Genomic DNA, 22431 nt, shown 5'->3' with positions numbered 1-22431 from the left:
AATTTGATTTATAAATAATTAATAACGTACTCACACTACTTTTTCTAATGTGATTTATCATTTTAAACATCAAATCGTATGGAGATTAAAGTAGTCCCCAGTCCTGCACTATGTGGGACATTACATTCTCTTTAATCCAACTATGTATTATAAAAGTTGGTGTCTGAGTCAATTTTTTTTTCATAACCTTTTTGAGTAAGAAAAATAATTTCATCCTTCACCTTTTTAATGGCTTTATGGCAGAGGAAGTCCAGATTAATGAAACTCGAAAGCGGAACTAAACACCGGACAAATATCCCAAAAAAAGAAAGAAATCAAGAGGTATCATTCGAGTTACGGTAAGATAGATATGATGCCTTCACCTTTAACCATAGATATAAGGTTTTAGTCTTGAAAATGGAAAATAAGATGCTTCCGGTTTATTGTGCATGAACAAGTCTGAATTAGTCGAGCCTGAAACCCAGCGGAAAAAAAAGGAAACAAAACAGGTCGGTACGCTTGAGTTAGTTTAATAATCAAAAAGAAACCTAAAGTAATAAATCCCTTAGTGGAATAATCTCAACAACTTTATTATGATGGAGTGTTTGATTTTTTTTTTACTGTTGAAATTCCTGTTTAGCCATTTACTTTAGCTTCTCTCTGAATCACCTCGTGTACTATTTCACACAGCTTCGTCTTGGCAGGTTTGTTGAAATTTAAAGGTATGATTATATATTCTTGAACCACTCTTATTTTAAAATTAACTCTTGCACGATGTTGAACATATGATTCAATTTTTCTCTCTTAAATTTTAATTATTAGTCTCTAAATAGATCCCTAAATAAAATAGTACCATCAAATCTGTTTATAACGACATTATTTGTCTGAATATTTTTGCTGCTATAGAAAAATTGTGTTATAGAGAACATGCAAAAAATTGATTCCAACACGAAAAACAATACTTTTGTTATTTATTTATTATGAGTCGTCTGGATACGTTCCTTTTCTTTGTATGCTTCAGAATGCTTCCCCTATCTTTTGCGGTGTCTTCATTTCTTTTGTTTTGTCCTTTTAAATCTGGTCTGAACTACTTTCGTAAATAGTCTGTCGAATACCACACATAGGGATAAGGTTCGTGTACGTTCTACCTTCTTCAGACCCCACCTATTGGATTACACTAGGTATGTTGTTGTCGTAGATGTCTGACCATATCTGCAGTAAATTGTTTCCTTCTATGATTTATTAAGTTTTTGTGTTCTTTATTTTACTTTCAATACATTATCAGATCTTAAGAACTAGTCCGGCTTGACTAGTAAAAGCTACAGACATGGAAAGAGGAAATGGAGGAGAAAAAGGGGAAGTGGAAGCAAACATATCATCGGTATGTTATGCAACATTTGTTTATACTTCTTTTTTTTTTTTTTTTTCATTTCACATAATTAAGTTAGTCTTGTAAGTATGTTCATTTTTATGTAGTTTCTATATAAGAAGCTGAATTTTACACCGGGCTAAGTTGGTTTAAGGGCATTGATTCAGATTGGGTAACGTGTCATTTTATGGTTGGATTTAATGTGCAAAATAGTGCTTATAACGATTTGGAGCTTGGGCCTATAATTCAAACCCAAAATAGTGCTCAAGAAAACCACCAGACCATTCTGTAGACAGTAAGGGACTCAAAACAGTGTTGAAAATCAAATGACTATCTCCAGTATATATTCATCTTTCTTTGATTTTGTACAAAGGCATCTGTTCTAATTAATATACTTCTTCTCATTGTATTCTCCATCCATTATAGTGAAATTCCTCTGCCTCTGCCCGTGGTTTTTTCCGTCAAGAATTTTCACGTAAATCTGTGTGTTCCTCTTTTTTTTTCTTTTTCTTGTGGTATTGCTTATTTTATTTGATCATATCAAACTGGTATTAGAGTAATCAATTATTTTCTTTGGGATGGAAACCATGAAGTATGATATTCCGTTGTTGGACCGCAATACCAAATTTTTGTTATGGCAAGTTAAGATGCGTACTGTGCTCATGCAGAGGTATTTGGATGATGCTCTAATAGGGTTTGATAAGATGCCCTCATCATGCACATAGGAGGATAAATGGCACAAGCATCGAAACGCTTTATCTCAGACCTATCTTCATTTATCCAATCAAATTCTACAGGATGTTTTGAAGGAGACCACAACCACTATGTTGTGGTTGAAACTAGAATCGTTATGTATAACAAAGAGCCAAACTAGTAAGTTGCATCTCAAATAATGACTTTATTCCCATTTTCTATCTGAGGGTATGTCTTTAGAGGATCACCTATCTGTATTTAAGGAAATCATTTCTGGAGGTTAAGTACAATAAGGAAGATCTAGGGTTGATTTTGTTGTGTTCTCTGCCTACATCATACTCAAACTTTAGGGATACGATTTTATAAAGTCGTAATACCCTGAACCTAGATGAAGTCTATGATGCATTTTTTTCTAAGGAGAAGATGAAACATCTTGTGAATTGGTCAGTGACTCAACGAGATGGTCTTATTGTTCGAGGAAGGACTCATGAGAGGAGCTCCAGAGGTGATGATAGAAATAGGTCAAAATCCAAAAACAAAAAAAACTATAATTACGTTTAGAAGAAAGGCCATATCAAATCTGAGTGTTATAAGTTACAGAATAGAAATAAACAGGAAGTTGAAAACCAGAAAGTAAGACAACTAGAGAAGTCCGGTGAAGCCAATTTTGTTAAAGATGGCGGTAGTGATGGAGAACTCTTGGTAGTTTCTGATAGTAACTCCAAGCCCTGTGAGGATTGGATTTTTGATTCAGCTTGCACATTTAATATGTGTCGCAATAAGGATTGGTTTACAACATATGAAATGGTCTCTAAAGGTGTTGTGTTGATGGGAAATAACACACCCTTCAAGATAGCTGGTATTGGAACAATCTGGATTAAGATATTTGATGGGGTTGTGAGGACACTTGGTGATGTACGATATATCCCTGACTTGAAGAGAAGTCTTATTTCCTTGAGTACCCTCGATTCAAACAGATATAAGTACACTAGAAGGTTAGTAAAGGTGCCCTTATTATGATGGAGGGATAGAGAAAGACTGCAAATTTGTATGTCTTGCAAGGCTCTACGGTTGCAGGTGATGCAACTTTTTCTACCTCCTCTCTAACATATAGTGATGTTGCTAAACTTTGACATATACGCTTGGGACATATAAGTGAATACGGGATGACTGAACTAAGTAGGGGAGGACTTCTTGATGGCCAGAGTATTACAAAATTGGAGTTCTTTGAGCACTGTGTTTTTGGGAAGCAGAAGAGAGTCAAATTCACTTAAGGCATCCACTCAACTAAAGGCACACTTGATTATATTCATTATGATCTCTGGGGTCCTTCTAGAGTACCTTCCATAGGAGGTGCGAATTACATGTTGACTATTCCAGAAAAGTTTGGGTGTTCTTCCTAAAGCAAGAGAATTATATGTTGCCTACTTTCAAGGAGTGGAAGACTATGATTGAAAAGTAAATAGGAAAGCAGGTAAATTGCCTATAGACTGATAATGGTTTAGAGTCATATTCTAATAAATTTAATGTTCCATGCATGTCAGAAGGAATTATGATGTCATGACCCGAGCCGAGGCCTTGGCTGCGACGAGTATCCCAAACCATGAAGGCTCGAGTGCCCTTCACTATTTGGAAATATGCACACATTCATATACAAAACAAAAAAAATATGGAAGTACACAACAACACAAAATCATGGTCAATATTATAATTCAGTTGAACAAATTTGGAATAAAATCCATACATCTCTAATAGAATTAACCTCAGTCTACAAAATCTCTAATACAACAAAGCCAACATCTTATCTAGAACTGGGATAAGGCCCCCAGTTAGATCATAAAACATAAAGAGATAATGAAATCTAATAACTAGGCCTTCCGAAATAGAGAAGGCTCACCAACTGAAAGTTCTGACACATAAGTCTACTGCTAAATGGGACCTAGGACTGTGCCTCATATCTTGAAATATAAGGGGTCAATACATTTGTACTGGTAGACAGAGCAATCCAAAATAATGACTATTATACAACATAAGCAAGAGCATTTTATAAACTCTTTACATAAGTTATGTGGAAAACACATGGGCATATTTACAAGACTTAGAACATTTATTTGAAATCCACGACTCATTATTTTATTTTACTTCTGAGCTAGGTGGTAAACCCTACAACTCTATAATCCCATGGGCTATATGGAATCCGCCCTTAACTCAGCGGCCAAGCCCCCAACCCATGTTTGCCACAAGGGCTAGAATCTTTATCTTCAATACACCAAAGGGAACTAGGCCAGTGTATGGTCCCTCTTGGGGACATAATAAACCCGTATCGTTAAAACACGATTTTGGGCTACGAGTTATCTAAATTCAAGTCTTCTTCGAGTAACCACCTAACTCTCTTTAAGCCCGTTTTAACTTTTAAGGCATACATTCTTTGAAATCAAAAATCTAAAAATCTTACTTTGTTATGACATTCATCTGCTTTGATATCGTCATACCAAGACTTGCAATTCATATCTTCTAAGCCATAAAATATCATGTACATCTCTTTTATTCAAAACAATGCTCAGACCACCAATTCAAATGATAAAAGAGGATTCATATTTCAAAACATGTGTCAAACCATGCAAAGATTCTCTCTTTTCAATATTTCGGCAAGAGGTGGTCAATTTCTCAAAACAACCATGCAATTCCTTGATTTTCACATTTAACATTTAAAAATAAGAAGTTATCCCTCTCTTCAATTCTCAATCAATACAAAGTTCAAATAAGATAGTAAAGCTCTTGACTTATACTTAAACAGGCACTTTTAGTAACCCATAATTTGTAATTCAAGGAGTAAATCAATAAGAGAGGAAAAATTCATTATTCTTGCTCTCAACTCATATTTCAAAACTAAAAATTACATATATACATATACACAAGAAAAATTAAGATTTAAGGGAAGGCCTTAAGACCAAAACGTTATCATCGAAGGATTCACAATACGTCATTGTCAATGCAAATTCAAGAACCTTTGTAAATACAAAATTTCTTAACATTCAAACATTATTAAAATGATTTCACCATTCCCATGTAGTTTAGGAAAACTCCATGTGCCTTAGATGACCTAATTCAAAGGATAGAACTAAATTCTTAATTTGTTTCTTGGAAATCTTGACCTAAGAGCTTGATTCTTAATCTTTGGGTCTCTAGGGTTTTCTTGAAATTAATAAAAGAGAATAAAGATGTACAATGATCTTTAGGGATTCAAATCATATGTTTTGGACGGTTTTGAGTGAGGTAAATGACCTTATTGCGCTTAATTATGCATAATTATAAGCTAGAAATTTTTAGAGTGCACGATGGAGGGCTTGGAATGGGCTTCATAGCACAGGAATGAGTGCACGATGTGGGATCTATAGCACTATTTTGGAGTGCACGATGTGGGCATATTGAGGGATGCTACTATTTTGGTTATCCAAACTTCCCCTTACGCTTATCAAAAAATTTTGAAACTCACCCGAGATATACTTCTTACCACTCCAATCATGATTCAACGTTAAAATCAACAATACACTTTTGAAAAAGTTGAAAATAAAATCATCAAAGTTTGAGAGGTCAAAATGAGGCTAATTATCCAACACTTAGTTTTATTTTTAAGGTTCTAAGTGTCTTAAGTTAGCACTAGGGGTGGTATCAAGTTGAGAAGGCTACGGGGTGCTATATGTAAGGCACTTAATAGTTCGTCGTACTCGGCAACAGAATGGTATGGCTGAACAAATGAATAGGACTATAATGGAGAAGGTGCATTTTATGCTCTCTAATATTGGTTTACCCAATTTTTTTTGGGCCGAAGCTGCTTTCACAATTTGTTTTCTTATTAACTACCCTCTTTTAATTGCGATTGACAAAAAGACCCCATAAGAGGTATAGTCCGGTACTCCTCCCAGTTACTCTGTTATGAGGATATTTGGATGTGTTGCTTATGTTCATGTTGATAATGGAAAGTTGGAACCTAGATCTGTCAAATGTTTATTTATGGCTTATAAGTCTGTTGTTAAAGGATATAAGTTTTGGTGTCCAAAAAGCAAAAAGGTTATAATTAGCAGGGATGTTGTGTTTGATGAAACTTCCATGTTTCGTGCTTCCTCCAAATCTAGTGCTTCGCCCCCAAATGAGTTTAGTGTCATGAATCAAAAAAATTCAAGCACCCACGTTGAATTGTAGATTAGAGAAGAGTCCACACCAGTGTCTACTTCTCAGTTTACCCTGGAGATATAGAGTGATACTATTTCTTCTACACTACCAGTGATGCCATAATATTCTATTGCTAAAGACAGGACTAACAGAGATATTAGACCTCCTCAAAAGTATGTTGAAGCTAATTTGGTTGCTTATGCATTAAATTTAGCAAAAGGTATTAATTTCGGTGAAGAACCTTCTTTTTACTCAGAGATAGTTAGTTGTGATAATTCTTGATGATGGATGATTACTATGCAGGAGGAGATAGAATCACTTCATAAGAATAGAACATGAGATTTGGTGAGATTGCCTAAAGATAAGAAAGATGACCGTTGCAAGTAGGTATTTAAAAAGAAAAAAGGAACATCAGGAGTTGAAGATGCTAGGTACAAAGCAAGACTAGTTGCTAAAGGTTATAGTCAGGTTCTAGGTGTTAACTTCACAGATGCGTTTTCTCCAGTTGTAAAGCATAGTTTGATTCGATCCTTACTTATTATTGTGGCCATGAATGATCTTAAACTTGAGAAGTTAGATGTCAAGACTGCATTCTTATATGGAGAACTTGAGTAGGACATCTATATACAACAACCAAAGGCTTTTGTAGTCTCAGGAAAGGAGGACTATGTATGCTTACTGAAAAAGTCCCTTTACGGCTTAAAACAGTTGCCCAGATAGTGGTATAAGAGGTTTGACTCCTTTGTGACTTCTCATAAGTTTAAAAGGAGTTGTTATGATAGTTGCGTCTATTTCAAGAAGGTAAGTGATGGTTCGTTCGTGTATCTTCCCTTGTATATTAATGACATATTGATTGCAGTAAAGTATATAAGAGAGATAGGAAGAGTAAAATCCCAGCTGAGTGAGGATTTTAAGATAAAGGATTTAGGGGTAGCAAAGAAGATCCTTGGCATGGAAATTCTGAGGCATAAAGAGAAGTGTAAGTTATACTTGAGTCCGAAAAGGTATATTGAGAAAGTGCTTCATAGGTTCGATATGAAAAACACCAAAAATTTTAGTACTCCATTGGCAGCTCATTTTAAACTCTTAGCCATGTTATCTCCAAATGCAGATGATGATCGTGATGATATGTCTCGAGTTCCATACTCTAGTGTTGTTGGGTCTCTTATGTATGCGATGGTGTGTTCCCAACCAGATTTATCATATGCAGTCAGTGCAGTTAGCAGATACATGACAAATCCTAGTAAATAACATTGGTAAGCAGTTTAGTGGATTTTCAGATACTTGCATGGATCTGTTGATGTTTGTTTGTAGTTTGAGAAAAATAGAAATAGAGTGATCGGTTATGTTGATTCTGGTTTTGTAGGAGACCTTGATAAAAAGAGGACTATGTTTTAACCATTAGTAGTTGTGCTATCAGTTGGAAAACTATTTTACAGACTGCAGTTGTTTTGTCAACTACTGAGGCAGAGTACATGGCTATTATAGAGGCTTGCAAGGAAGCTATTTGGATGAAGGGTTTGTTTGGTGAACTTAGCAAAGACATGTAGATTACGACAATATTTTGAGATAGTCAGAGTGCTATCTTCCTTACAAAAGATCATATGTTTCGCGAAAGGATAAAGCACATCGATGTTTGGTATCATTTTATGCGTGAAATTATTGCTCCTGGTGATATTATGGTATGCAAGATTAGTAACCATGATAAACCTATTGATATGATGACCAAGACACTACCAAGTGCCAAGTTTGTGCATTGCTTGGACTTGATTGGTGTCAACAGTTAAGATGCGCCCTTAGGGGCTTTTGTAGAAAACGTGGAGAGTTTTCTTGAGATGGATTTGAGTTCTGAATTTGAATTTGTGTCAAGGTGGATATTATTAGAGTTTGTGACCTGAATTCTGTTGATCCGGCCCTAAATATTTTGCAGTGCAACCCATCTTTGTGATTTTTTGTGATGTCAGTTGTGGTAGCATAGGGATCGGGTCGATATGGACCAGTTTGTTTTTGGGCTTAGGATTTATTTGTACACACACATTATATAAGTGCAATTAGTGGGACAGTTTTGGAAGTTTAGAAAATACGTCATTCTCCTCATTGTATTCTCCATCCGTTATAGTGAAATTCCTCTGCCTCTACCTGTGGCTTTTCCTGTCAAGGACTTTCACGTAAATCTGTGTGTTCATCTTGTTTTTCTTTTTTTTTTTGGGGTATATGCTTTTCAATCATAACATCTTCTGCATTTCTATTAGCTACATGTTGTAATTCAGTTCATGGACAATTTGAGACAATATTTGGTCTCTTTAGTAGGTGTCATCCATTGTATTTCGTGAGGGCATTATCAATATTCTTGATTTCATAGAAAAATTAAATAACGGTCGTATGAAAATTTCAATTCTTAAAATGGATTGAATTGAAGAGATGACATTTGTTTCCGCATTTTCATCAATATTGCTATTTCCTTTCAGAAGGTTGTATTGACAAAATCTTGTCTTGCATATCAAATGAGATTCATGATCTGGTTCAGTCACTTTTTCATTAGTGTGGAGAAGGCGTGCTGGTTAAATTTATGGATCATGATGTTCCTTACCTCCAGGAAAATATCAAAAATTATGTTAGCTCACATAACTATGTTGAATCATGTCATGTGCCCATGATCGAGGATCATTTGGTTGAGCTTTTTGATGCTATCCTCATGTATCTGCAATATCTACTCAAGTGTTAGTCTGAGTTGATTCAATATTAGTTTTTCAAAAATTATTTAACATTTTAAGAGATTTCATCGGTTGAAAGTAAAAGGTCGTATTAGTATGAGACAATTGAATATGTGTTACCTCATCTTCAATTTATGGCTCAGAGAGTAGTAAGCTTCTGCTTTACTCTTTTGGATTATCATCTTGATGAATTCAATGGATCAGAGGAAACAGATGAATCATATGTATCCCAATTTAATTTCAAGCTGGCCAATCTGCTTGTGGATATTATACCCATTGAACTAGAGGTTATGCACATCTATTAAACAAATTTGAAAGCTTCAAAATCGGCAGAAGTTGGTTGCTTCATTAGGAACACTCGAGAAGCCTCTCTGGAAATTGTTAGAGACTCTCTAATTTATCTGTACAAACATATGGTTAATGATATTACTCCTAGTACCTCAGTGGGAAACATTCATATCATGATAGAGTTACTTTCGATTATTCTTTCAGATGTGCCCGAGGACATCATTCATCATTACAAGTAGTTTTTTTTCTTGGCATGTGTTGAAGCACTTACCAAGGAGGTATTTGTTCTTGTTCGCAACTTAGGAGTGAACTCAAGAAATGAAGAGAATATGAATGAAATAGGTGGTGCAAGTTTAAACTTACCAGAAAAAATTGAACTCCTGAAGGAAGATCTCAAGAATGTTTTCATGAAAGCCCGCACAGACTCATACCAGCTCAGCCTCCCGCTGAGTGATGGACCACTCTTCATGACTCTTCTTCTCAGAAACTTAACTAACTTGCTCAATTCCAATGCTTATTTAGTTGCTCTAATAAAATAACGAATTAGGTAGGTGAAAGAAGACATGGAAATCATTAAATTGTTCTTTGGTAAAGTTAAGCAAGAATTGTATAGAGATCTTTGGACTCATATTCTCGATGTGGCATATGAGTCGAAAACTCGGATTAACTCAATTCTTGCCAGAGATCCTTCTCTATTACAACTTATCTTCTTACTTCCTGATATTGTGGAAAAAATCAAGATTATCAAAAAGAGGTACAAAAGCAGATCTCCAAGAATACAAGTATCATTTCTACAAACACTCACAACAAGCCAATTGAAATCAAGTCCTCAATAGTTGGTAAAACAATTACTGGTTTTGTGGAGGAGAAAAAGTGGATAATTAGGAAGCTCAATAGTGGGCCAGCTGAGATAGATGTAATTTCCATAGTCGGCATGCTAGGTCTTGGAAAAACTACTTTGTTTTACAAAGTTTATAAAGATAAGTCTGTTGTTTGTCATTTTGACATTCGTGCACAGTGCTCAGTCGATCAGGAACTTAATGGGGAAAACTTATTGCAGAAAATTTTCATTGAAGTTATTGATTTGAAAGAAAGAGACAATAAGGATGTTATAAAACTAATAAGGATGTATATATCATCAGCATCATCATTTAGAAATTCTACATTCTTTGTCTTTTCATTATCTTGCCAGCTCCAGGTGTTATTCTCCACAAATCTGACATCCTTTTTAACAATCAGTTTGACATTTTAAGGCCGATAGATGCTGTAAGCTTTTGATAGACTACTATATCCTACAAAGATTCTGGGTTCAGCTTTTTTATCCAGTTTATCTCTTTCCATCTGAGGTACATAAGAAAAACAAACATAAATAAATATTTTTCAGATTTTTTATTAAGGTTTTGTAACTAAGCCAAGCCTTAAATGGTGTCTTCTTTTGTAAAGCCTAGATTGGCAATCTGTTTAGCATAAATACTGCGGTGTGGGCAACTTCAGCCCAAAATTTCTCTGGCATCCCTTTCTCATGGAGCAAACACCTTGTCATCTCTATTAGTATCCTATTTTTCCTTTCCACTACTCTATTTTGTTGGGAAGTATAACGTGCTGTTAGTTGATGCTCGATTCTTTCTTCATTCCAAAATTTGTTGAAATTTTCTAAAGATACTCGATTCCATTATCTATTCTTATCACCTGAATTTTGCAGTCACTCTGATTTTCCACAAAAGCTTTAGTTTTCAAGAATACATCAGCGACCTCAGATTTAAAAATCAAAATATAAATCCAACAATATCTGGAATAATCATCTATAAAGGCAATATAGTACTTACTATCCTTTAAAGATGGTGTTTTCTAAGGTCCACCTAAATTCGAGTGAATAAGTTGCATTTTATTGTTTGCCCTCCATGATGAATTCTGAAAAGGAAGCCTTGTTTTCTTCCTGAAAAGCTTCACAACCAGAAAGATTTTTCTCAAAGCTCGGGAGACCTTTTGCAAGTTGATTTTCTTTCACGAAGAGTATTGAATCATGAGGATGATGTTTGAGTCTTTTGTGCCATAACTATGAATCATTTTCCAATCAGACAACGGTTGCGTGCTCCTCGTCCAATAGATTCAAGGAAAAACTCCTTCCTCTCATCTTGACCTTGAACATCTCCTTATCATCAGAATCCTTGATGACATTTGCTTTTTCTTTAAGCAACACTTTAAAACCATTTTCAAGTAGCTTGCCAACCCTTAAGAGTATTTGTTCAAGATCAGAAACAAAGAAAACATCAGTTATAAGTTTCAAACCTGTAGGGCTTTGAATTGCAACTGTTCCTTTGCCTTTTCCATCAAAATATTCTTCGTTTCCAATTTTGACTTCAGAGATAACAGATCAATCTAGCTCTTTAAAGAGCTCTTGATCAATGGTTATATGATATGTACATTCGCTATCAATCAATCAATTTTCAGAAGTGCTTTTGTTAGCAAAACAAGTTGCAACAAATAATTGCTCTTCTTGATATTGATTTATAGAAGCTTTGGCGTTTTCTTGTTGCATTTTTGACTTGCATACCCTCTCCACATAGCCTAGTTGACCACATTTTTTGCACTGGACATTTGGCCTCCACAAATATTTTTGTTGAGAGTGATTTTTCTTTTTGCAATGAGAGCAGGGTGAATTAATTACTCCCCGATTGTTATTATTATTGCCTTGCCTTTGCTTGTGGTTCTTTTTTGTTCCATTTTCTAACTCGTTCTATGATTTAGATTGAAAATCACCTTCAATAAAACCTTTTTTCCTCATCATTCTCTTTTGCTCCAATGCCTGCAAAGCTTTAATAAGTTCTGCAAAGGTAATGCTTGATAAATCGTTAGAATTCTCTAAAGAAGAGATTCTGGCTTCATATTTCTCAGAAAGTGTGATAAGAATGTTTTGAAAAATTTGTTCATCAGTAAAATCCTTACTAAACAATCTCACCTTATTGGCTAAGTTGAGTAGTTGATCTGCATAATCTTTTATAGTTTCTGATTCTTTCATTCTCTTTATTTCAAGTTCCCGAATCAGATTTATCACTTGCATATTTTAAAATCAGATTCATCACTTGCATATTTTGCACTCTTTCACTTCTTTGGTATTCCTCTTCGTGATACTCTCAAATTTCTATAGCAGATTTCATTTGCATAATTCTAGTAAGAGTTGAAGGAGATACTACGGAGAAAAAACATGCTTTGTCTTTGACTTTCCTTGTCTTTCTCTCCTTGTGATGTTTTATCTGATTCATTGTTGGATTATATCCAAGAGGAGTTACTTCCTAGTACTCTTCTACTACTTCCCAGAGGTCTAGTGCTTCAAGGTGAACCGTCATTCTAATTTCCCAAGTGGGATAATTTTTAGGTTGTGGAGCCTGATTAATATATGACGTAATGTTATATATTAATGTTCATGTTGTTCAACCTTTGAGAAATTATATTCTAATTTTCTAAATTTTAGGCTGTACCTTTTATTCTCATTTCTCTATGTAATTGAACATACTCTAATTCATTAATATCAATAGCCCATCCGCTGGGGAGGTTACCCACGAGTATTACCACAAAATTAATTCTCTCTCTCTTTCTTAAAGAAATCTCCCTCTAGTTTTCTTCATCCTCTCCATAGATTTAGTGTGTGTGAACTGCTAATCGAACCTAAAAGATAATTCTTACCGTTGAAGACAAGTGAAGTTACAAAGCTTGTTTCAGAATTCATTTCCTATAAACTATTTAAGACAACATTTTAAAGAATGGTTATATAGAAAGAAGTTATATTGATTCACTGTCTTCTCATAGTTCCCTCAAGATGACAATGCTCTTGATACAAATCTGTTGACTAAGAAAAGAAAGAGAAAAAGGCTAGGTTAAGTTTCATTGCTTATTGATGTTAAGTTTTACAGAATAATTAAAAGACCAAAAGAAGATAGGAATTTTGAAATTGAAACTGTTCCACTAATTAAGCCTAATCATATTTATAGATTTGACATTATCTTAACCAGTTGAGATTTTTGAATTTAAAATAGATTTTAACTTCTATTTTTGGTTTTGAATTAATCCAATCGTCCTTTCTATAAAAATTAACCATATAATTACTTCTAACCATTTATATGTTCTTAAATTTTGATCAAAAGTGATTATCAATTATCTTTGAATAAGACCTCATTGTTGCATTCGATTCTGATGAAGTTACACGGCAATTCATTCACTGGCTTTACCTCTTCTAGGTAACAATTTTTTTTTGCAATAGATTTTTGAATCTTACTCGTATCTTCATTTCAATACCAAGGAAGAAAATCCTCAATATACACGTATTAGAATATACACATACATGTGTTTACATGTTTTTGCTCAGTTTACATGTAAATATTTCATTATTCAAACCAATATTTACATGTCTTTGTTCAGTTTCATTTTTGTAAGCATTAATTTGATAAATGATATTCATAGGCTTTATCAGGTAAAATTAATTAAAATGGAGTAGTGATATATGAAAGGAAAAGGATGAATTTGTGGTGATATCATTAAAAGATTATAATGTTTTTGAAATTTTAGTCATTATTTTAAGAATTATGAAGAGAAGGTTTTGAAAGGGAAGAGGACAAATATAGCACTATATTTTGACGATTTGTTGCGTCTTATTTATTTTTCAATCTACTTGATTTTCTTATGTGTATGATATCTTAATTTTATATATTTTATAGACGATAGAAGTAACAAAGAATGAGTTAAGTCACAACACAATGAAATAATACTAAATAGTTGCAAATGTATAAATCAAATATAAGCAACAATAAAGAAAAAATAGAAACAAAGAGAAGCATGAAAAAATAGAAGAACAAACATATTTAAAATTAAGCTACGAAAGGTAAACACCATAGTATTGATAAGTGTAATTTAAACTCAAAGTTGATTGACTATTATTATTTTAAGCCTATACTGGATTAAACAAAAAGGATCTTCATACATGGAGGGGATCCTAATGCAACATCAGATTGAAGTTAGGACAATGTGGCTTATTTTTAAAAATGTCGTATGGATTATGAATATAAGTAAAAGTCTATAGAATCTAATTCAACACTTTATTATCATACTCTGTTTATTTCATTTTATTTGGCATCGTTTGACATGATAGGTTTAAAATAATTCTTAGATATTTGTTGGGTTATTCATCATTTCAATTAGGGATAAAATGGATATTTTAAAATAAAATTATTTTAAATATAATAATATGATATTTTTTTTAGATGGATTAAAAAGAAAATGGTACAACATAAAAAATGGAATGAAAGAGTAAAAAGTAAGGACACATGGCTTTTGAAATTCCTATACCAAACACACCTTTAGTTCTTTAAAGAACACATAAAATTTTCTCACATATAGGAACATTTTTGTTGATCAACTTTTTGAATGAGTTGACAACATTATTGGTGAACTGGGATATGTATCCGCGCGATGCATGGGCTTGTTATCTCTAACAATTATAGCAGATCAACAATTGTAATAAAACCAGATTCTGCAAGATTGCAGCCTTATTTAGCTTAACTTAATCCAACTCTGAAGTTTTATTTTGAATTACAACAACAAGTATGACTAATATCCTACTTTTGAGGCACTAGTCTTAACAAATATGAACATTTCTTTGAACCTCTTCCTTACCATTGTCATTTAAGACACTTGAGGCTTCATAAAAAGTTGGACCTGAAGAAAGCATATTTGACGGATTCTTTGCTAAATGAAATAGGCATGCTAGTTCATTTGAGGTGCTTAATCATTTAGATGGAGGAAGAAGCACTCCCTCCCTCACTTTCAAACCTCTAGAATTTAGAAAATCTAGATCGAGGTGTATAACCTGGGACCAATCTCAGTACTATCACGTAGTATCTCAAATCTTGAAAAGCTACGAAATGTGTTCAGCGGTAATTGTACTGTCTTTTTTTTTTTGGATATTGACAAACCAACAAAGTTAGAGAATCTGAGAACATTAAAGTTACTTAAGATTTCCTATTCGGTAGACATATAGATTATTTTCAGAAGGTTTTTCAATCTTTGAACCCTTGATTTCCTCATGGATTATTCAGCAGTGGAGCAGCAAATTATTTTCCAAGATTGGATGTCCTTAATAAACTTGAACAAGTTACCGTAATTTTTGTCCGCTTTGGGCATAGACATGCACATCGGTTCGATTTTCACTTCCCTTTGAGCTTGAAAGAACTGAAATTGGGTGGGTTCGATCTGAAATTCGATGCAGTACCAAGAATTGGGACATCACCACCCAGCCTTCAAAGGCTATGACTATCAAGCGCAGACATCTAGGAGGGGGAGAATGGAACATGGAACAAGTCACCTTCTAGAATATCAAATCTCTAAGTTTGATTGGTGTGTCTTTTTCTGCATGGTAGTTTATTGCAATTGAATCCTTTACCAAGCTTGAGGAATTACTTACATTGTATTGTGCATGTATTAAAAGAGCTCCCAGGTTAAAAAGTCAGCCCTCAACATTAAGGAATATGTTACATAATTGATGGGAGAAGACAAGTATGAGGTAGACTACACAGGTATATAAATTCATTGACTTGTTTCGTACATTAAATTACCTCTTCAAATATGATATTCTAATATTACTTTTAACTTATATAATCTTCCTTTCAGTGGGCGAGAGCATAATAAGTTCTGGTCGCGGTTTCAATCGCTAGAGACTTTATGTTAGTGGGAACTCATCATGATCATCTTAATTAACTGCCTGTTAATTTAGAGCATACTTAGGTCTTAGATCTATATCTCCAAACAAGTTTGAGGTACACTGCGGAGAAATGGATTCATCTTAGGTCCATACCTCCAGGCAAATCTCTATTAGTATATTACATTAACTTCTTTCCTACCCGTTGGGGCTTCAAGTGTTGGATCTATCATCACACACTTATGCCTTCTTCAAGATATTTCAGTTCATTTCCCATTAAGCACTGTTTTTCCCATCTGATTCTTCTTTTAGCAGATGCTTATTTTTACATAGAAATTGATGAATGATCAAAATGGAATTTTGACTGACAAATTGTTTCTTATCCTTTGGTTGACATATTATTTTGTTGTTGTTACAGATCCTTTTTCTTGAATGCGTTATAATTCTTCCTCTAGTTTTGTTTTCTCTTCCTATCTTATATATGTGTTACATGAGTTGGGAGTCTTTTGCAAACAAGCTTTCTACCTCCATGAAATAGAGTTGAGGTCTGTGTACACTCTATCCTTCCTATACCCCACTTGTGTGATTATAGAGTATCTTGTTGTTGTTGCACTATCCTTTCAGGATGAATCTTCTCTTCCTTTTGCCTCACAAAAGTGTCAACAAGAGTGGACTATTTGTAATTCTTTACATTGCCAGTGCCCAAAACATTAACTCTTTATATATGGTCGTTGAACGTTACTTATGATAGTAGTAAAGTCACAACTATTGTTTGCCACATTAAAGTAACTAAACTTGTTAAAATATCTCTCAAGCACTCTCACACACACATATAACTGCCATTCCAGCAGTTACTGAGCTCGATAAGAAGAAGGAAAAGAAGAGAGAGGATGATCTAAGATTGAAACTTGTATGTTAGTTATGTACAATGTGAGTTCATGCCACCTATTTATAGACTCACATGACTAAAATGTGATTATCTAGAAGATTCGTAACAAATTCCTAACAACTTAATCAAGTGGCCAGCTCACTAACCAACTTGACACACCTAACAGACTCGACTAACAAGCAATGCAATAGAGTTAACTAACAGTGTTAATCAACTGTTAACTAATTAATATAACAGAAAGTATGAATACTGAATATTGATACTATAAGTTTTGACACTCCTCCTCAAGCTACAGGGTGCAAAATGTTGAGCACACCAAGCTTTCTTAGGAGATGTAAGTGTTGATCATGACTCAAGCCCTTTGTGAGGATATCTGCAACCTGTTGATTTATCTGCACATACATGGGTTGAACCAACCCTTCCTTGATCTTATCTCTAATAAAGTGGCAGTCCACCTAAATATGTTTGGTCCTCTCATGGAATATGGGGCTAGCAGCTAGCTGAATAGCTGAATTGCTATCAGTAAAGATGATAATAATTTTAGTTATAGGGATCCCTAATTCTACAAACAGTCCATCCAACCATGTTACTTCTACCAAAGCTTAGGCCATGCTCCTATATTCTACCTAAACTGAGCTTCTGGAGATAGTGTTCTATTTTTTGGACTTCTAGGATATCAATAAACCACCAAACTGCACCATATAGCCTATAACAGACCTCTTAGTATTTGGACATGCAGCGCAATTTGAGTCACACCAACAAACAAACTCTGTAGTAGGTTGTTCCTGGAGCCATATACCTTGTCCTACAATTTCGTTTAGATATCTTATCACCCTGTTTGCTGCCTCCAAATTTTATTTTTTAGGTTGTTACATGAACTGACTTACTATTTGTACTTCATAACTGATATCAAGTTTTGTTATTCTTGCATACAACAATTTTCCAACAAGTCTTTGATACGATGTTATATCCCTTAGAATAATATCTCCTTTAACACCTGCTGCTTCATTCACTTTAACAAAGGTTAGCTTGATATTAATATCTAATGGAGTAAGATATGGCTTAGCACCAACAAGCCCTATGTCAGATGTAAGCTCCAATATATATTTTCTTTGGTTCAATATTACTCTACTTGCAGACCTCAACACTTTAATGCCTAAGAAGTCCTTAAGCTCACCTAGATCCTTAAGTATAAATTGCTGATGGAGAGTAACTTTTGTTGCATTAATCATGTTTGTATTATCCCCTATTATTAGAAGATCATCTACATAAACTAAAACCACCACCATACCTTTTGACTTCTTTAAGGTAAAGCGTGAATAATCATATCTGCTCAGAGAGAATGCTGTATTGAGCAATGCTGCAGTAGGCTTTATATTCCACTGCCTTGATACTTGGTTAAGTCCATACAATGACTTGATTAATCTTCAAACTTTGAGTTACTTCCCTCCAAGAAACCATCTGGCATTTCCATATACACTTTCTCATCTAAATCACCTTGTAGAAAAGCATTATAGACATCCATTTGGTACATACACCACCCTTTTGATACAGCTAAAGTAATAAAATTTCTCACTATAACCATTTTTGCTATGGGAGAGAATGTGTCATGGTAATCTAGTCCCTCCTGTTGGCTGTAACCCTTGGCGACCAACCTTTCCTTAAACCTTTCTACTTCTCCATTAGCATTGTACTTGATCTTGTAGACCCATTTTGATCCAATTATATTCTTGTCCAGAGGAATATCAACTACCTCCTAAGTATGATTTTCTTCAAGATCTTTAACCTTCTATTTCATAGCTTTAATCCACCTCTTATCTCCGCCAGCTTCATTATAAGATTGTGGTTCTACTTTTGTTGATAGACTGGACATAAAACTTTGGTATCTTGAACTAGTATTAGCATAAGATAGATAGTTTTCCATAGGATATCTGGTTTCTCTTTTTCCCTAGTAATGCATAGTCCAACAACCAAACAAGTTGTTTGATGACTCTAGATGATTTTCTTGGAGCAACTTCTGCAGGTGATAAGGATGGCTCATCTTTGCTGGTGAAGTTATGAGTGTCTTCATCTTGGATACTGTTAAGATTATGTGGTGATGTACTTTTCTCTTGTGGATCATATGATTGATTATCAGGATCTGTGTAAGTATCTACTTCTATTACTGCATTAGTATGATAAGATAAACTCAGCTTAAGGAAATCAACAGTTGATTCTGAGCTTGGGTACTCTACAAAAAGGAATGAATCATGTTTGAACACTGCATCTCTTATGACAAACAATTTGTTAGTACACCAATCCGACAATATATAACCCTTCTGAGTGGTAGAATAACCCTTCAATACTGCAACTTTAGCTCTTTTAGAGAGCTTATCACCCTTTGGTAGTACTGAAGCATAGCATTTGCATCCAATAACTCTTAGGTGTGTTAGTGATGGGACTTTACAGAATAATATTTCATAAGGACTTTCACCCTCAATAGCTGAGGATGGTAACCTTTTAATAAGATACACAATAGCCTTAACATTTAATCCCTAAAGCTTCATAGGCACCTGTGATTGAAACCTAATGGCTCTTGTGACATTCAATATCTGTCTGTGTTGTCTCTCAACCACACTATTTTATTGTGGTGTGTATGGGAAGATACTTTGATGTATTATTCCCAAGGTCTGAAACAACTCTGTACATTTAGAATTAAGGAACTCTTTCCCATTATCTAACCTTAATATTTTCACTTGAGCACTAAATTGATTCTGAATTAGAGTAAAGAAGTTTTTTATGGCTACAATACACTCAGACTTTAATTGTAGTAGATGAAACCATGTATATCTTCTATGATCATCAACAATAGTTAAAAACTAGTACTTCTTTTCAAAAGTAGGTGTCTTATAAGGCCCCCAAGGATCCATCTGTACAATATCAAAACATTTTGAAGATCTAGATATACAGAGAGGAAAGATTTGTCTAGTTTATTTAGCTAATGGATAAATATAACACTTATTTAGAATATGTACATCACTACTGTGTCTTAATAGATTGAAAGTTCTTAATGCCTGGGAAGAGGGATGTCCCAGCCTCATATACCACAGACTGCACTCATGCATCTCTACTCCTGTATCCTGCCCTTGATGAGCCACATTATTGATAATTCTATTCTCTCCACATACATTTTTGAGGATGTATAATCTTTCTTTTTCCTTACCAATCCCCTTCACCTTGCCACTATAAAGGTTCTAAAGTACACAAAAGTCAAGATAGAATGAACCAAAACAAGAGAGTTTCCTAGTCATTTTAGACACTCATAACAAGTTCAGTTTAAAATCTAGAACATACAACACATCCCTTACAACCTCTTCTTTCAGAACTTGTGCTTCTCCTACATGTGATATATCCACCTTGGCTCCAGTAGGTAGGTTTACTTAATCACACATTGTGTTGTCAATTTTGTGATAGTGTGAGAATATATCCTTGTGTGCTACCACATAATGTATGGCTCTAGAGCCTATGATCCATTCATATGGAACAACATGACTAAAAAAACAAGTAATAGTACTTGTCATATTAGCTTTTTCTGAGTCATTTGTCTCTTTGTTGATCAATGCTATGATCTGTCTATATTCATCTTCTGAGAAACCTTATCCCTTTAACAGACCAGCATTGTTGTTCCCTTTACTTTCCTGGTTACCAGTTTGATCAGCCAAGTATGATTTCTCTACTTGAGGTCTAATAAAGTTATGAGCTAATGACTGGCTGGTATTTTGACTAATAGCTAATTGTCCATCTCTACCACCTCCACCACCTCCACCTTGACCATTGTAGAGTTCTTGATTTTATACCCCCTTGGATTGTTGTAGTTACTTATTTTATTGTTTCTCCAATCACTTGGATATCCATGCAATTTGTAATAGTTTTCTCTTGTGTGGCCAGTGAAGTTACAACAATCATATCTTTTACCTTTTAATCTTGGCTTCCATAATTGGTTGATGCCTGATTCCTATTCCAAATCTAGAATTTGCATATTTTCTATGTACTTGCATAGGAATAGGCTTAGTTTTATGAATAATATTTACAACACAAGCAAGTTGCTGGATCTCATCTTTAATAATCATTGCATATTCTTGGTTAAGTGTAGGTGTTGTTCCCTTTATCAATATATGTCTATTTACTTGGTCATATGTATCATTTAGTCCACTTAGGAATTGTATTAGCCTCAACTAATCTAAGTGCTCTACATACTCCTTAGACTTAGAACAATTACATGATGGAGCTAGAATAACCGCATTATGTTCACTCCACAAATTCTTTAACTTAGTGAAGTAGGTTGAGACCGAGTCAGTGCCTTGGTGTAGGTTGTTGATTTCCCTGTTCAATTGGTACAATCTCATATGATTCACTTTGTCAAACCTCTTCTAAAGATTTTCCCATACCTCATAGGCATTTTTTCCATACACAATACCACTGAGTAACTGTTCACTTACTGAACTCATCAGCCATGAAAGAAATACTGCATTGAATATCTCCCATTAATCATGTAATTCCTCTCTGTATGTGTTCTTTTTACAAGTACCAGTCACACAAACATACTTCTTCTTTCCCAATAGTCCAATCTTCATAGATTTACACCAAATTCCATAATTCTATGAACCAGTCAACTTAATGGGAATCAATGCAGCTCCTACTACATCTGATGCTCCTAGGCCACTAGGATCAATCTTAGGTGCCATGTATATTTTGTAGGATACAACTATATTGGAATAAAAATGTCATAGAAATCTCAAAATACACCACTTGTATATAGAGATCTAAACTCCTCTAAGCTCACTAGCTCACAAATAGAAATCACAGATAGAAGGAACTCACTGTATTAAAGATGTATTGACATTCAATTGTTATTTCTCCAGTTCCATGATCGCGTGGATTTGATACCATGGTAAAATATATCTCAATCACTCTCTCTCACAAACACTAATACCATTGCAGCAGTTACTGAGCTCGATGAGAAGAAGGAGAAGAAGAGAGAAAATGAGCTAAGATTGAAACTTGTATGTTAGTTACGTACAATATGAGTTCATGCCACCTATTTATAGATTCATATGACTAAAATGTGATTATATAGAAGCTTCCTAACAACTTAATCAAGTGACCAGCTCACTATCCTACTTGACACACTTAACAGACTCGACTAACAAACAATGCAACAGTGTTAAGTAACAATGTTAACCAACTGTTAACTAACTCATATAACAGAAAGTATGAATACTAATTATTGATCCTATAAGTTTTAACAGAAATTTATCCACTATAATGGTTACTAAACGTTAATACTATTGTATACACGTCTTAGATACAAGCAACTGAGAGTTCTTGAATTCAACTTATCTAGCAAAAACTAGACGGTTGTGCAAACTAATTTTCCCTGCATATACTCTGGTATTGCTTAGCATACAGTTATAGAAAAAGCCTATAATTCAGCAAAATAGGAGTGCCCAAACTTAACTTTCAATATTACAATTCATAGTCTCCCTTTCGTTTTGTTTCTTTTTACTCTCTTTTCTATATCTAACCTCTATTTCTCTTTTTTCATATTTTTTCTTTTTTGTTTCTCTTTCTGTCTCTTCTATCTCTAGTCGATACTTCT

At 34.3% G+C, this 22431-nt stretch overlaps 1 long non-coding RNA gene across 1 annotated transcript; it reads left to right on the top strand.

Moving 5' to 3' along the window:
• Window positions 1-351: 351 nt before the first annotated feature.
• LOC124895808 lies at window positions 352-22347 on the top strand. Its single transcript, XR_007051887.1, has 4 exons — window positions 352-701; window positions 1265-1360; window positions 15695-15782; window positions 15877-22347. It is a non-coding gene; the product is annotated as an uncharacterized LOC124895808 (long non-coding RNA).
• The last annotated feature ends 84 nt before the right edge of the window (window positions 22348-22431 follow it).

This window comes from Capsicum annuum, unplaced genomic scaffold, assembly GCF_002878395.1.
Source record: "Capsicum annuum cultivar UCD-10X-F1 unplaced genomic scaffold, UCD10Xv1.1 ctg997, whole genome shotgun sequence".
NCBI lineage: Eukaryota > Viridiplantae > Streptophyta > Magnoliopsida > Solanales > Solanaceae > Capsicum > Capsicum annuum.
This window is presented reverse-complemented; position numbering and strand designations above follow the sequence as displayed.